This window comes from Natator depressus, chromosome 2 (genome assembly GCF_965152275.1).
Source record: "Natator depressus isolate rNatDep1 chromosome 2, rNatDep2.hap1, whole genome shotgun sequence".
Classification (NCBI taxonomy): domain Eukaryota; kingdom Metazoa; phylum Chordata; order Testudines; family Cheloniidae; genus Natator; species Natator depressus.
In genome coordinates, this window is record NC_134235.1 from 203,006,056 (window position 1) to 203,022,696 (window position 16,641).

At 40.1% G+C, this 16,641-nt stretch overlaps 1 long non-coding RNA gene across 1 annotated transcript; it reads right to left on the reverse strand.

Moving 5' to 3' along the window:
- Window positions 1–704: 704 nt before the first annotated feature.
- LOC141981697 (uncharacterized) lies at window positions 705–14,840 on the reverse strand. Its single transcript, XR_012637885.1, has 3 exons — window positions 14,760–14,840; window positions 5,093–5,189; window positions 705–1,662 (listed from the first exon to the last, which is right to left on the reverse strand). It is a non-coding gene; the product is annotated as an uncharacterized LOC141981697 (long non-coding RNA).
- Between the last annotated feature and the right edge of the window lie 1,801 nt (window positions 14,841–16,641).

Sequence of the window (16,641 nt, forward strand, 5' to 3'; positions counted from 1 at the left end):
CAAAACAAACTCCCAACCCCTGAAATTGACACAGTGTGAATTAATATCCTTATCACTGAGTCCACAAAAGAGTTACAGATAACAATTTGTTGGTGTTGCAAATTACCCTCAGGTTAACTATCTTCAGAGCTTCATCTGCCGAGATGAGTGACTGGCAGATACAAGCATGAACTATGGGGGTCTTCACTTTGAATTGATTGTACAATGCTAAATAGCTCTTTATTTAAATGTGTAAAACACAAACAAACCTAGAGTTGGCTGAAAATTTTCAAAAGTCTTTATGTCAAAAAATAACCCGTTTTCCTAAATAAAATATTTTGGCAAAAATTGTCCATTAAAATTTTTTTTTTTTACAAAACCTTGTATTTTCCCCCAACATGTCCCCCAATTTTCTAAATAGTTGTTCCATTTTCGTCATTTTGTATTCCTTTCCTCCCTTCTTTACTTTCCTTCTTCTTTACTTATTCTCCTGGTTATTTTTGGTTATATTTGAAAATAAATGGGGAAGGGAAAGAAAAGAAGAAAGAAAAGGGGGTGGGAGGGTGGAAGGAAAGGACAAGAAAAGAAATGATGGAAAAAACAGAACAATTTACAAAGTTTTAATTTTGCAAAAATAACTCAACAAAATGAAACAAACAAACACAGGTCAGTTTTCAACCCTGTGAAATGAAAACAACTTTGAAATTTTGAAATGTCCTTCCCCCACTCAAGAGAAAAAGAGCTGAAGGAAACTCAGTCATCACAGACGAAGTTACTCAGCTTTAAAAATTTGTTACAAGAAGTTTATTTGAAAATGTCTTGCCAACATTGAACGACATCATCCCAGCATCTTCCTGGTGCACCAGGCAGAAGGGCAAAGCTGATGAGGCAATGACATGTATTAACTCAGAGCCTCATCTGACTTCATGTGTTTGGTTTAAAAGTTTTACTACAGCTTTTATTAGAGTATGATTCAAGTCCCAACCCTTCTATGGCTGCCAGGTTGTCCAGATGTTTACAAATAATAATAAATTAGAAATACTTAATGCTAAAGTTATGTAACATCTTGTGAGGCTAGAGACCTCCTGCCTAGAACTCTGTGGCCTGTGTACTTTTACCATTGCAGTTTCATTGTTTCTATGTGTCCCCTGTACTCTTGTTCTCCTTGGCCCTTTTAGTGTGTTTCACACACGTGGACCAAGCTGTACGGGAGTAGAGGAATGTTACAGGCTACATTTGACTGTTCCATGCAGTGTCCATTGCTTGAGACAAGGACTAGTTTACCCCACAATTGTCCAAAGGCTGCATATGCTGCAAGACGTGATAGTGTGGTGGGGACTCAGCACGTGGAGATAGAGCAGGTGCTGGAGCTGGAGCCCGCAGTCTGGTGGCCGTGAGAGCAAGTAACCTCTTGAAAAGCTCCTGGTGCTGCGTGCTGTCTTCTCTTCCTCCCTCAGCCTGTGGGCCATGCTTCAGGAACTGCGCCACCAATCTCTCTTCAAGCTGGGCAACCTTTCCTCTTTCCAAACTTTCTGTCGTCTTCTCCCTCTGATACGCAATCTGCTGATTGGCTTTGGCCAACATGTCTGCTGTCATTTCATCCCTCACTCTTTTCCTTTCTGTGCATTAGTTGAAAGTCCATTTCCCTGGGCTCTTGTCTCTGCCCAGCAGGGGTGGACGTGCCTGTGAAGAAAAATGAAAGAGTAGGCTAATTGTCTGACCATGAGAAAAATAAAGAAATATTTCTATTGTTTTCCAGGGGTTGTGTCACTTCAGGGTCAAAACATGTTTCTTTCTATCATTCAGTTTTATTTTATTCACACAAAAATCACTGCCGAGCTCCAAAAGTCCTGCAAATTATCCTTCATGCCAATGCATCTCATGATAAGATTCACATTGCAAATTAAATCCTCACAATTTTTCTTGGGTGGGTGTGTGGGTGGAAGATTTCCTCTCCGGTAGGGCAAGCTCGGGAGGACATTATGGCTCTTGAGGTGCCTGAGTGGAAGAATCAACTTCTGTTCCAGGTGAGCAGAGGAAAGCCATCTGTCTATGCTAAGGAGATTTTTAGGCAGTTGGTGACTGACACATCTACAAATTAAGGGGGCTTGTGAGCGGTCCTAATATGTGTGCCTTGCCCCAGAATTGAACCAACCATCTCAAGTTCCTACTCCGTGAGAAGTTCGCATGAATCACCAGCGAGGAATGAGTGAAAATTTGTGGCAAAATCAATAAGATGCTAATATAGGATGGAGATGCATTACAGCCTCCTTACAAGCACCCTGAATTCCAGCACAGACTCGACTGGCAACCTGGGACTAAATACATCTTCTGCTACCATGTAAACTCATAATCCAGGCAGCTATGGACTAAACACATCCTCAGCTACTATTTGGATTCATAATACAGATAGCCCAGGACAGTCCAGCACGGCTAATTTCTAAATTGTGTTGTACTTGCAGAAAGGGTCTGTAAGACTCTTAAGTGTGATGCCCCAATTTATCTGTCTAACAGTAAGCATGTAGCTAGTAAAAATGTCATGTTAACTGCTTGTTTAATTTTTTCCCCACTTCCCATAAACCATATGGTGTTGGGTGATTGGGGCACTGGGGAAGTGGCATGGGTTTTGCCCTCAGCAAAAGCACACTACTTCTTCCTGCTTAGAATAATAACGTAATTGCACATAACCCAGAAATACCACCCATTCTTATATTAATAATGACAAATATGGCAGCAGAAACATATCAGGCTGCTGCTCTGGTTTGGCACTTCTGCTGTCTTTTCAGCTATGGGCTACTTCCCAGCATCGTTCCCAAATAGGTCCTCAAAATATAGACCCAGGCTGGGATTGCAGCTGCTTTGATGGCTTAGCCTGATCCAGGACTGGTGTCGGCACCAGGATTACTCCAGGCGCTTGATCTGGTGGCTGTAGGCTGTCTTCTGGTGGTACCTGTGAATGTGGTGTTATAAAGGTGCCCTCCCTGCTCAGCAGATTGTCATGCACCACTGTGGGCTCAGTGCTTTGGGCAATTCCCAGAACCTGATCAAATTCCTTGTAGATGAGGCAGGTAGACGAGGAATTCCCTGAGGTCCAGTTATCATCTCTGGTTTTGTGGTAGTTGGTCTTGAGGCACTTGGTTTGTTCCCAGCACTGACTGGTGATCTGGTGGATCCTCAGCTGCTCGGAGACACTTTTGCATACATGCTCATTTCTTGTGCTCTTGCTGAAGTCAAATGTCTTGCTTGCCTCAGACCATGGATTTACCAAAATCCAGCTATGTTCCTTTAGCCAGCAAGCAGCATACTTGGTGTAGGGCTGCTTCGTAGTTCTGCCCATAACTAACATATGACAGGGTTAACTGTGTTTGCAGTTGAGCAGTCCATGTGGAAAGGAATGGTTAAACCTCAAGCAGCTGTCTTTGAACCAGGAGGTTGCTTTTGGTTCCTGGGAACTGAGTCAGAAGTTTGTGGATAGAAGGGCTGAGACATATAGGCCTAGGGCATTGTGGGTTAGTCTTGGTGGACTCTCCCAATATAAGCCTGGTGACCTGGGCTTCAGGTGCATCTATACTGCAAAATGATTGGCCTTGGACCCCATGCCACAGCATGACTTGGGCTCAGACCCACAACTTCAGGCAAATCCACAAGCCCAAGTCCCGAGATGTTTCTGGTACAAGTCAGAAGGTTTTGTGTGTTGACTCCAGGCTTAAACTTGAGTCTGAGTCCAGGTTTACTACACAGTGTAGACATACTCAAAGATTGATTCAATGGAGTATTATATTTTTCTAGAACACAGAATCCTTCCAGTATGAAGCATGAATGTAGAGAAATGTTTTAAAGCTATTTCAGGACACCAAGGAAAATATGTTACCTATTTACAGTTTATGGTTAAAAAGATGATAAACCAAAATCAACTGAATGTATAGATGAGAAATGTAATAATATTGAGCAAAACAATATTTGGTAAGGACTTGATTCTACCATTATTGTTGGGCACTACAGTGTCTTACTCCATGGACTAGTCAAGGAGTAAGATGATGCAAGGGTAATAGAATCTGGCCCTAAATGGCCAGTTTTGAGTATGTAAGAATTACAAATGCCACCCACCGCCCCCAGTGGGTGGGGGAACTTGATGGGGCTCATGGTGAAGGGGGACAATCCTAGCAATAAGGGTCAGAGACATTTATTAAGGGACCCTAGGGAGCTCCCCTCCACCCCCCAAGGAATGTCTGGCACCCACTTGCCAGCTGATAGGGGGAAGAGTGCTGATTGACCAGCATTCTCAGCTCCCAGGATTTAACCTGGCTTGGGTGCCATGTGGTGTTCCATTCCAGCAGCCCCATCCTACCCATGCTGTTCTAGGAATGGGAATCTGGCCTGACAGATGCTGTGGGTCTAGCTGATCACCTGTTTCAGGGTCAGGAAGGAATTTTTCTCCCATGGGCCAGTTTTCTGCCTTCCTCACAGCACCTTCAAGCCACAGTGGATTAAGTAGGAATGTGCTTAGTACTTAACTGAGGTACTTGGGTTGAGTTGTTTGTTCATTTCAACTTGCAACCAGTTTTCAGTGTGGTTAAGAGAATAAAATGAATGGTTGGCAGAGATCAAAGACCCGGGATTTTGGTGATGGGCTTTGGGTTCAAGGGATAGATCTTGTGGTCTTTGTGGGCTGAGGTCCCAACCCTTCTGCACCCTTTGTTCACCTTGCGGAGGGAGGGTGGTAGGACTCAGAGAGAGCTGAGTCCTAGGAAGTAGACTGAGGAGAGCCTACCCGAGTTATGCAAAGGAGCTCTGTAACCCTTGCACTGGAACCAATTAAATGCCTGGTATAGGAGAGTATGGGTGATGGGTGGGTAGTGCCCCTCCCCTTTGTTCAAGTTTAATAAAAGTTGCGGCCTGCCGCTTAATTCAATGTGTCTGTCCTCTTTCTGCCACTGTGTTCACATCAAAGCACTCACCTGGACTTCCTTAATAAAGTGCTTGAATTTAATCAAAGACTACTTTTCAAGGAGTTTAGAGAGCAGAGTCTGTTCCAAACTTCCAGCACTGTTCCCCACACAACTGCATCTAGAACACCAGATGCAGGGATTCAGTAATTATAAACAAGTGTCACCTTTTGACCTCAGGCATTCCTGACCAATAGGAAAACAGCAGACACGTAGTCAAATCTTCAGCCCATGTGTATATGCCATGAGATAATTCAGACTTCCCTGTCAGGATTAAAATATTATTAGTAACTGGTGTTTATAATAGTTTATAACCGATTATAATAACATTAGTAAGTGGTGTTAGAGAAGATGTTAGTTTGCATCATTTTGAAATATGTCTATTTCCCAATGTTCTGTTACGAAGGAGAATGGAAGAACAAGCACATGTTTATATAAAGCCTTCCTCTGAATTAAGAGATGTCATGCTTAAGTTTTCATTGTTTATATCTACAAACATGGAAGGAAATAGTCCTGAATTTAAATTTTCAGCGGGCCAGATTATACAATCTGTCCTGCATAAGGGCTGACCTGCAGTTCTGCTGCCTCCGAAACAGAGCCAGGAAGTCGAGAGGACAGAGAGGAACCTCACTGAGGCAGGATTCCTTCCTGGCTCCCCTTTGGCTTCTGAGGAGTGGTAATACTGGTTCTGGTCAGTAGCAGACTGCTAAATCCTCACTCTTTGTTCTGTCATAGCTGTGCTGGCCAGGGCATTGGCAGGCGTAGACGATGGATTCGCCCACTCCCCACCACTCAGTCGGTGGGATTAGTGGGTGCACAGCTCCAGTTTACCCATACACACAAGGACACAACGTCCAGGGAGGCCACACAGAGGTAATAGGAAGGGGAGAATTTTAGTCACCCCCTACTCTCCACGTGGTTGCATAGGCTAGGTCATAGTATGGGCCTTATTAAAGGAAAATTGACTGTCCTGAATTACTCTTATAAAAATAGATGTAGTAAAGCTAGGGAAATAATGCAGATTCATTTACAATACTGACTTACATGCTAAAACAGTACATGTGGATTGTTAGCTTATTAACTTTCAATTGAATTATTGGCCATTTAAAGCCTGATTTTGAAAAATAGGTGCCTAAATTCTGCTTATAAAATATGTATGCCCAAAATACACATAAAATATGCATGTGCTCATGGAAATAGCCTCCTTTGTGCAGAGAGCAAGCAGGTATGTGTTTGCAAATACTTCTTTCCAGGTTCAATGACCCTTTGTGTGCAAACAGTTACTTGGTCTGCAGACAGCTCCTATTTTACATCCCTGTTTACATTTGAGTTATAATTTGTTCCATGCTATATGAAAGGTATAAAACCCAGTCTCTGCTATGGATAATGCATGTTTTTAACCCAATTTCTTTCTTTCTTTCTTTCTTTCTTTCTTCGTCCAACACTGAAACTTTCAAATGAGTTAGAGATTACAGCAAGTCAAAAAATGTTGGCGGGGGGGGGGGGGGGGGACAGGATGGGGGGATGGATGAGGGAAATATCCATCCTTGCATTTTCTTTTCTATTTTGCCACTGACAAAAGGTGGAAAAAGAGAAAAGGCACTTGGGTTAAAAAAAAATGAACAAAAAAGCTGAGGGGAAAAAAAACAGGTAAAGTTTTCATTTTACAATTTCATAACCCCCCCCCCCCGGATAATTTTGACAAAATCCAAAATGTTCATGAAAAATGGGGGTTTTTTGTTCAAAATATTTCAACCAGTTCTCCTGGATGCTCGTTCTCTGTGAATGTGTCAGAACATCATGAGCCTTACGATATGGAATAGCATTAAAGCGGTGCAATGAAATGCTTTAAGAAAAGGTGAGATGGCAGAATATTTGTAAGAAAATGCCATTTAAGATTTCTCTCATCAAAGAATGAAAAATTGACCAACAAAATCATCAACTTTTTTGGACAAATTGGTTAGAAAAGTCTAGCACTTGGCTCACACCCAACACCAACAATACTATAAAGAGCAGACATGGAACTGATGCCAAATTAAAAGGAGAACAGTGTGAGCTTTGAGTGACAGAAATGGCCTTCTGCCAGGAAAGGTAAATATGAATGCATGAGGAATGTTTTCCTCTTGTTTTTGTATTTACTTTTAGCATTCAGAAGTCACCCGAGGGCTGCGAACCTCTGAGGCAGTATGCATCGAAACAGGTAAAGGACAGGACAGAATTTAAAGGTATTTCCCAGAAATTCATCTTGAACAGAGCTACTAACTATTCTCACTCTTAGTGAGTACAGTACCACAAAATAAATTACTGCTCAACATTTTTATTAGCAGCATTTCATTAAAAAAAACCCACCCCAAAGTATTTGACAAATGATATTTTTAAAAGTTTTCTGAAGACAAGTTTCTGGCTAGAAAAGGATTCATTTAGTTTATTAAAAGCCTAGGCACGGAGAACGCTAAAGTATTCACATTTTAGCACTTGAGATTCTGCGGCCCTCATGATGAGCAGTATTTTATTTCACAAATCCCATTGTTTTCAGTGGGGCTTCTCCTTGAGCAAGGTGCTGCTACTCATGAATAAGGGAGGCAGAATCATCGCAGTGGGCCACCCTTCTGGCTTTATAATCCATGAATCTAGCCTTGAAGAAATATTTGATTAGAGAATGGGAAAGAGATGAATGAAATTTGATCACCTTCCTTAACACCCAGGACCAGATCCTGAGCTGATGTAAAATAAGCTACGTGGATCTACTTCTATATGCCTGACTTAGTAACTAGTTTTGTCCACTATGGGAGCAAATTGTGTTGTGTATTGATTGGCTAGTTTCCAGCACTACAAGGCCCAGTTCAACAACAGAGGCCCAGACTGTCTGCCATCTCACTTGTTCAACTCAAGCCTGTGAAATCAGTCAGACGATACTGTTGTGGTTTATGTACATATATTTTAATCTCTAATAATTTCTGCTTGTCATTTCATTACAAAAATGTGTGATATGAAAGAAACATTCTCATATGGAGCTGTCAGAATCAAATTCCTGATTTTGTCTTTGGGTATTATTATTTTTGATTTTTTTTTTTCAGGGAAAGAGTATTTGTCTACTGTTTCATGACTTCACTGCAATGTATAGAATGAAAATAAAATGAAAAATATTGCGAGAGATTAATTTCAAGAAGTATTTGAACTAAATCTCATTCTTCAGTAGAGTGGAATAAGCACATAGCTAGCTATTTTATTCCTTTCTAGAGTGCCTGTCACCCTGGTATCTGGGCACTAGCTCTATAGTGGGCAGTAGAGCCTGTATTTAATAAGGAAATTTTTTAAAATGATTTTTTTGTGGATTCAGGACTTTTGTATATATGCTTTCATATATGTATGTATATGTACACACACATAGCCATTAATAGGTATAATGAGATAAATACGTGTTAGGGATGGGTGAACCAGGACTAGTTCAGGTAAAAAACAAACTTTCGGGTACGATATTGAAAAAATTAGGTCCAAGATCAAAAACATTCAAAACATGGCCCTGATTCTTCAAAGGCTTCTGTATGAGCTTCATTTTATGCATGGGTGTAGTCTCAATGACATTAATGGGACTAAAGCTCAATATTTCCTTAAGTCTTTGCAGAATCAGAGCTTATATGTGACTACATTTACATTATCATATACCAAGTGGGCCAGAAGTTTGGGCATTTGCAAGAAGAAGCTGTGTTTAGACATCTGAATGACCAAATGTATGTGGAAAAACATGACCTGTGAGCACAGTTATGGTACAAGTAATTGCACATATAAATTCAGGTATGTAAATGCATAGTAATTTTGGAGTATGGAATTTAGGCTTCTCTTAAAAAAATGTAATCTATCCCTAAGGGACTGATCCAAAGCTCATTGTAGTCAATGAATAGTATTTCACTGACTTCAATGGACTTTGGATCAGGCCTCTAGTCCTTATGTGCCTTGGGACAGAAATCTATTACTTGTTGCCACTATTTAATAATTCAAACTTCAGCAACATGAAACAAACAGGAATTTATTTTTGTGAAAACGATGCAACGTCTTTCACCCCATTTTTCAAGCAGCTGTATTTACCTTCTGCAGAACACCAGGGACACTGATGGGATATAGTAATAATAATAAATCATCAGAACCAATTTGAACCTTAACCCAAGAATCAAGGCAAACTTATCCTCAACTATTTCAGAGGTTAGCTAATGTTCTTTTAACTATGTCCCCATCTAGTAGTTTATGTCCCTCTGCACCTCAGTACTTCCTGATTCTAAACAGGATTAGAAGTGGTAGTGCCAAAAATTAAAACACCAGGAGGAAGTCTGTTTTTGTGGTATTTCAGGCAGAAAGCAGGAAGTACCTGAACTCGTACAAGACAGCCTTTGCGTGAGTTTCCCAGTCTGATTGCATATTACCTTCAGAAAGTCTGGATAGGATTTGGGTAAACACCAAAACTTTTGAATGCTTATCCAAACCAAATCCAACTTCCAAGCCATTTGAGGTTTGCCTATCACTTAATATATTTAATCTGATCTAATCTGTTTTTTATTTAACAAGGGATTAATTGCAGTTCTTTGTTCGTTGGTGAGTTAATGCTAATCACATGCGGCACACTCCCTGGGATCAGTTACATGAATGCATGAACTGCTACCTTAGCAGATTGGAAACATCTGGGGAAGGAGGTGCAGTAGAAGGAGAAAGGGAAAAGGGAGGAGGACCATTGCCCCCAGGGATTTTATCCATTGTGGGAGGAATACTTGTAAAGATTGTTCCCTCCTATATTTAGGTGTTTGTGGGTGTTCTTCTGTCTTGCTCCTGTAATGCCTGTGATGGGAGGTTTCTGAAAATGAAAATAACCCCAAGTATTGCTTACTTGGAGCTAAATCTGGATAGCTGGCAGCTTTATATTAGATCTAAAACCTTACTATTTTTGTTACAGGAGATTTCATTAATCTCTTAACACTGATTTAGCTCACAAACCCCTGTGGTGGAGAGGGATTTCAGAAGGTTTTGGGCATGCATGCTGTTACAACAAATGTAAAAAAATGTATGATCATATGGAGAAACATCCGAGTTCATAAAAGGAGTGAGTACAAGTTCACAGCTGAAGTGTGTCCTGAATCTTGCCTCTCAGCCTAAAACGTGCTGTTCAACACACAGGCAAAGTGTAAAACAAGTCAGAATGGTCCGGAATGGTACTGTAATTCTGACTTGCAGGGAAAGGATTCTTAATGTTATGAATAGACCCAATATAGGTCTTAAATCAGCAAAGCTTTTGCTAGTCAGGGCCATAATTTCAATGATTTCTTTCTTGTTATGTTATATTTGTCAGAGATCCAAGCTCCCTAGATGAACTCCTGGCCCCACTGAAATCTATGGCAAAACTCCCATTGTTTCAATGGGGTCAGAATTTCATTCTCATTGTTTTTGATGCTGTATGTACAAAAAGATGACAGAAGACATTTTCTTTGGTGGTTGGAAGTGAAGCTCAGCAATGTAGCTTTATTGTGCTGCGATAATCAGGAAAGTATTGCCTCAGTGTTACAGGTGCTCTTTAATGACCTGAAAATCAGAAAGGAGGCCTACAAAAAGTGGAAACATAGGCAGATTACAAAAGAATAGCACAAGCATGTAGGGAAAAAATCAGAAAGGCTAGTTGCATAAAATGAGTTAGATCTAGCAAAGAACATAAAAGGCTTTAAGAAGAGGTTCTATAAATATATTAGGAGCAAGAGAAAGATGAAGGAAAGCGTAGGACCTCTGCTTAGTGAAGCAGGAGATCTAATAATGGACAACACCAAGAAGGCTGAGGTGTTTAATGCCTGTTTTGCTTATCTTCTCTAAAAAAGTTAATTGTGATCAGATGATTAACAAAATTAATATTAATAACAAGAGGGAAGGAACACAACAGGGAAAGAAAAGGTTAAAGAATATTTAGATAAGGTGGATGCATTCAAGCTGGCAGGGCCTGATGAAATTCATCCTAAGGTAGCTAAAGATCTAGCTGCAGCAATCTTGGAACCATCAGTGATTATCTTCAGGAAAGACAATGGATGCTGGGTGAGATCCCAGAAGACTGGAGAAGGGCAAATGTAGTACTTATGTTTAATAAGGGGAACAAAGAGGACACAGGAGATTATAGACCAGCTTGCTTAACTTTGTTTCCTGGAAAGATACTGGAACAAATTATTAAACAAATCAGTTTGTAAGCACCTGGAGGCTAATAGGGTTATAAGTAATAGCCAACATGGATTTGTCAAGAGGAAATCATGCCAAAACAACCTAATTTCCTTCTTTGACAGGGTTAGTGGCCTACGGTATAGGAGGATAGCAGTAGACTTGATATAGCTTGATTTTAGTAAGGCTTTTGACACACTCCTACATTATATCCTCCTGTGCAAACTAGGCTAATATGGTTTAGATGAAATTACTATAAATTGGGTGCACACCTGATTGAAAAAACTTACTCAAAGAGTAGTTATCAATGGTTCTCTGTCAAACTGGGAGGCCATATCTAATGGGGTCCTGCAGGGGTCTATGCTGGGTCTGATACTAAGCAATATTTTCATTAATGACTTGGAAATGGAGTGGAGAGTATGTTTATAAAATCTGCAGATGATGCCAAGCTGGGAGGGGTTGCAAGCACTCTGGAGGACGGGATTAGAATTCAAAATGATGCTGGTAAATTGGAGAAGGAAGGAAAAAATCAAATGCATAATTACAAAATGGGGAATAACTAGCTAGGCTGAAGTATTGCAGAAAAGGATCTGGGGGGTTATAGTGGCTCACAAATTGAATATGAGACAACAATGTTATAGAGTTGCAAAAAAGACAAATATAATTCTGGGGTGTATTAACAGGAGTGTCATATGTAAGACATAAAAAGTAATTGTTTCACTGTACTCACCACTAGTGAGGCCCCAGCTGGAGTAATGTTTACTTCTGGGAGCCACACTTTAGAAAAGATGGGAACAAATTGGAGAGAGTCCAGAGGAGAGCATAAAAGGTTTAGAAAACCTGACCTCTGAGGCATGGTTAAATAAAACTGGGCACTTTCAGTCTTGAGAAAAGAAGACTCGGGGGGGACCTGATAACAGTCTGAAAATATGTTAAGGACTCCTATAAAGAGGGCGGTGATCAATTGTTCTCCATGTCCACGGAAGGTAGGACAAGAAGTAATGGGCTTAATCTGCAGCAAGGGAGATTTAGGTTAGATATTAGGAAAAAACTTTCTAAGTATGAAGATAGTTAAGTGCTGGAATAGGTTAATAAGGCCAGTTGTGCAATCTCCATCACTGGACGTTTTTAAGAATGGGTTAGACAAACATCTGTCAGGGATGGTCTAGGTTTACTTGGTCCTGCGTCAGCGCAGGGGGCTGGACTAGACCACCTCTCGAGGTCCCGTACAGCCCCTCCAGATCTATGATTTGATACAAGAACCACAGCATACCCAGCTACTAAGAACGGAGACTTTAGAGCCAGGAATCAAACCTAGATCTCCTTCAGGTTAGTGCACAGCACTAGCCTACCTGGTTGGACAGGGATGGTTTCTGAAATATGCTTTTCCACGTGGAAAACAAAATATATTTTCTATGCATTGGCTAAAAGTCTAATGAAATGTAGTCCATGTCTATCTAAAATATTACAGTGCTGACCAGTTTGCATGCTATTTAAAACATATGTTATGACCAAATATATTTTAAATATACCACACGTGCTAGTATATCACCTCTTTTTTATATCACCTGAAAATGGGTCAGTTGTGCCATATTTCATATATATATACGTGTACACAATATATTTAAATCAAACTGTACATGGAAGATATATATTTTTCCATATGCTACCTTAACAGAAAACTTAACTCAATCTTACATGCAAGAAACAACATTTCAAGATGTCAGTATATTTATACCAACTGTTGCTCTTACTTAGGTCAGCAGGAATAAGCCCTTCAGCAAAACTTCCTTAACATAAGGCTTGGTGTAAAGTGGGCATAATAATATTTACTTAACTCATACAGGAGTTGGGGGGCTTGCAAAATACTTTGAGATCCCCAACTGAAAGATGATACAGCAATGCATGTGATGAGGACGATGATGGTTATTGCTAGTGATTCACAACCAAATGCTCTCTTGAGTCTTTATGATATCTCCAGCCTTGTGCCTGATCCTGCATATGAGGCAGAATGCCCACTGGCTTGAAAAGGATTATTCATGGTAGTAATCACTGTGCCTGTTAATAAGTGTTTGCAGGACTGAGTCCATGGATATGAATATACATTGTGAAAGAGACAGTAAATAGTTATGAGCCGGGTTCTGCTTGGCCCAGTGGCGGATTTAGAGTGGCCCTGTGCTCAGCTTCATTTTTGCCCCCTCCCCTCCCCACGGGACCCAGCCAAGATAAAGAACATTCTCTCTTATCTCCCCCGCCCCCTGTTTTTCATTCTTTTTTTCTTCATCCTCCTCCTATATTATAAGTAATAGGAAGTAAATGAAAATAAAGTGAGGGACCTTACTTGTTTTTGTAGTCTAACTTTTTTTCACAAACCACTTGACAAATGCTGAGGGTCTTAGCGAACCACTTAATGATCTTTCCCAATATTGTTTGTACTGTTAGCTCACTATTTTAAAGTGCTTTGGATAAGAGTGCTTTATAAAAAAAAACATCATAACCTTTCCTTGGTCTACCTAAATGGAGTTCTCAGACCACAATTTGAGAACTTCTGGTCTAGATGAAAGCTTGTATTTGCATTATGCTAATGTGAAAAATGTGTAAAAATAAAAAGTATAGATGATGCATGAATGGAAAAATAAAAGTTAACTTCCTCTGAAGAAACTTACTCAATTTGAAAAAAAATATTTATTCAGATAGCTTTTTTTCTACACTTTTTCTTTACAAAATCATCAATTAAGTATTCATAAGTAATATTTTGTAAAGAGGCACTTTCAATTGTCAATATTGCTGAACTTGTTAAATGTTCCTGCCTCATCGTATATCGCAAATAAAGTTTTTAACTCGTTTCAATACAGAAAAAGAACGTTCACCAGAAGCATTTCTGACAGGTATTGTTGAAAATATTTTCAGAATGGTTTCTACATTTGGAAAGGTTGCCTGCAAATCGTCACGTACAAGTCTATACAAATTAACTGGTGATCTCGAAGCACAGACCTCATAATTTTTGATAAAATGAATGAAATGTTTCACTTCATCTTCAAAAAGATTTATGTCTATGTCCTCTCGGTAGAATTCACTTAATTTCTTACTGTAGTGGCTTTTAGCATTTTCGTCTATACTTCTGTCAAAAAACATGCAAAATAAATCAACAGTTTTCTTTAGAGATTCACCTCTACGCTGCAATTGCACTATTATTGTGTCACAAATAACACTGACTGTCTCAGTGATGATCTTCTCTTTCCCTTTTAAATTGATTTCATTGTTTCTAGTTTCATCAAAAAATAACGTCCTGGTTTTTTTTAAGCTTCTCATCAGATATATCAGAGGAACCTATATTTTCTGTTAATATTAGTGCCTCTTCTTCCACCGAGCTATAGTCATTTCGAACTTCCATGACAAAACTTGTAACTCAGGCTAACAATTGTGCAGCATTCAATAAATTTGAATCAACCTTTTGCAGCAATTTGCTGACGGCTTTAATTCTTTGATGTAAACGGTTCCACAAAAGAGTAAACACAGCAATATCGTACTTTTCAAACTTTTCTGCTAAGGATTTTGCTTCAGTTTTTGCATATGGATTTTCAGAATTTGACGTGGCCCCGCACTGGCTGACCCGGAGAAACGGGCAGAGATCTGCATGGGCTGAACACCCACCTGAAGGGGTGGTGGAACGGTTCCATCAGCGGCCACCTGAGCACCCTGCTGCCTCCGCACACTCATCTGTGCTTGCCTCCCCCAGCCGCCCCCTCCCCCCGCCTGCGTCAGTTCCGGCAGCCAGCCCCATCCCCCGGCCACCCCCTCCCCCCCATGGGCTGCGCCGAGCCGCCACTCATCAGGTAGTGGCAAGCAGCGCGAACTCAGGCCGGAGGAATCAGGAGGAGCAGGGGGCAGCCACGCAGCCGATGGCTGGAGATATTTACCCCACGGTAAATATCACATATAACATATTAGCATGAAATTAGTAGAGCTGGCTGGGAATTTGTTGATACAATGCTTTTTCGTTGGAAAATGCAGATCTATCAAACTGAAACTTTCCACGGGAAGTCGAAAAAATTCAAGGATTTTGTTGACTCAAGATCATTTTGAAAAAGAATGGTTTGAAATTGTCAGTGTTTATTTCCTGATATTTTCAAAATAAAAATGTCCAGTTTACAGTCTGAAACAACTTTTCATCTAGAAATTTAAACTAATTACAGCAAAAAATTAAAAATGGTAGAAATTGAAATGAAACATTTGAAAATTATCAAAACAAACACCCAAACCATTTTTTTCAGCTTATGAAAATGTTTGAGATTTTGATTTTGCACCCTGATTTTGGAGGTGGGAGGGGAGGGGGAGAAATTTTGAAATCTCAGAAATGTTCATGGGATGGGAAAACCATTTCCCACCCAGCTGTAGAAATTAAATCTAGGATACGTGGGTGACGTTCTGTGGCCTGCAATGTGCAGGAGGTCAGATTAGATGATCACGATGGTCCCTTCTGACCTTAAAGTCTATGAGACTATGAGTCTATCATCTTAAATTGAATGCAACATCCCTGTGGTTAGTCAAAGATAAACGGCAAACAAAGATACCAAGTAATGGGTACCAATCAAAAGTGATAGAAGCAAATACCCACAAATGTAAAGCAATAAAAACCATATTTAGTATGACCTATTTTTAGTTCAAAACTCTTCAGCTAAATCCCTATATCCTTATACGGGCAAAATGCCCATTTATATCAAGGAAAGAGTTGCCTGAGCAAAGATTTGGCCTACACAGAGATTAAAGCCTGATCAGATGCTTGTAACAGCCAGAATTTGTAGCAGATATAAAAAGGAATTAACACATAGATTTTCTTTTAAATAATCCATTGCCAACAACTCTGCATGTGTTAAATGACTGAGAAATTAGGCATGCACAATAAGCTTGTTTAACTGGCATTTCTAACCCTCATAAATAACAAGTAGGGAGGTGAAATTCAGCTCTCTGATCAGTGTCTCGACTTGGAATGTGCACAGATGGTGCAGTGTTAGCTTCACGATCACAGAACTAATTAAGGAATTTTATTCAGCTCACACTTGTCGGTGCTGCCTGTGTTTAGAGTAGATACATTCAAGACACTTTGTCCCAAGATGCCTCCAAAAGCTGACACAGTATTACAGAACTGGGTTCAAGCAGGCCACAAAGCTTCATTGAATTTCCATTAAAATAAATGACACATAACCTAACTAATCAATAACATACATCATGGAAACATTTTGACTGCTGTAGTCAAAATTCAGGGTCACTGAAGACTGGACTGAAACAAGCCCTTTAAATGTGCCCATGGGTTTGATTCTGATGTTTAACAAAAATAAGATAGTAGCTGAAGGTTATCCTCTTGCAGTAGCTACAGACAGTACAATATTGGAGACAGAACTGAGGGCTGTTCCTTGTTCATATGGATAAGCACCCAAAGTCCAGAGAGCTCTTTCTTTCCACTGATGCAAGAGAAATTTTACCTCAGAGGCTTCTAGTAACTTGCCTCATCCAGATAATAACCTGCATTTCTACA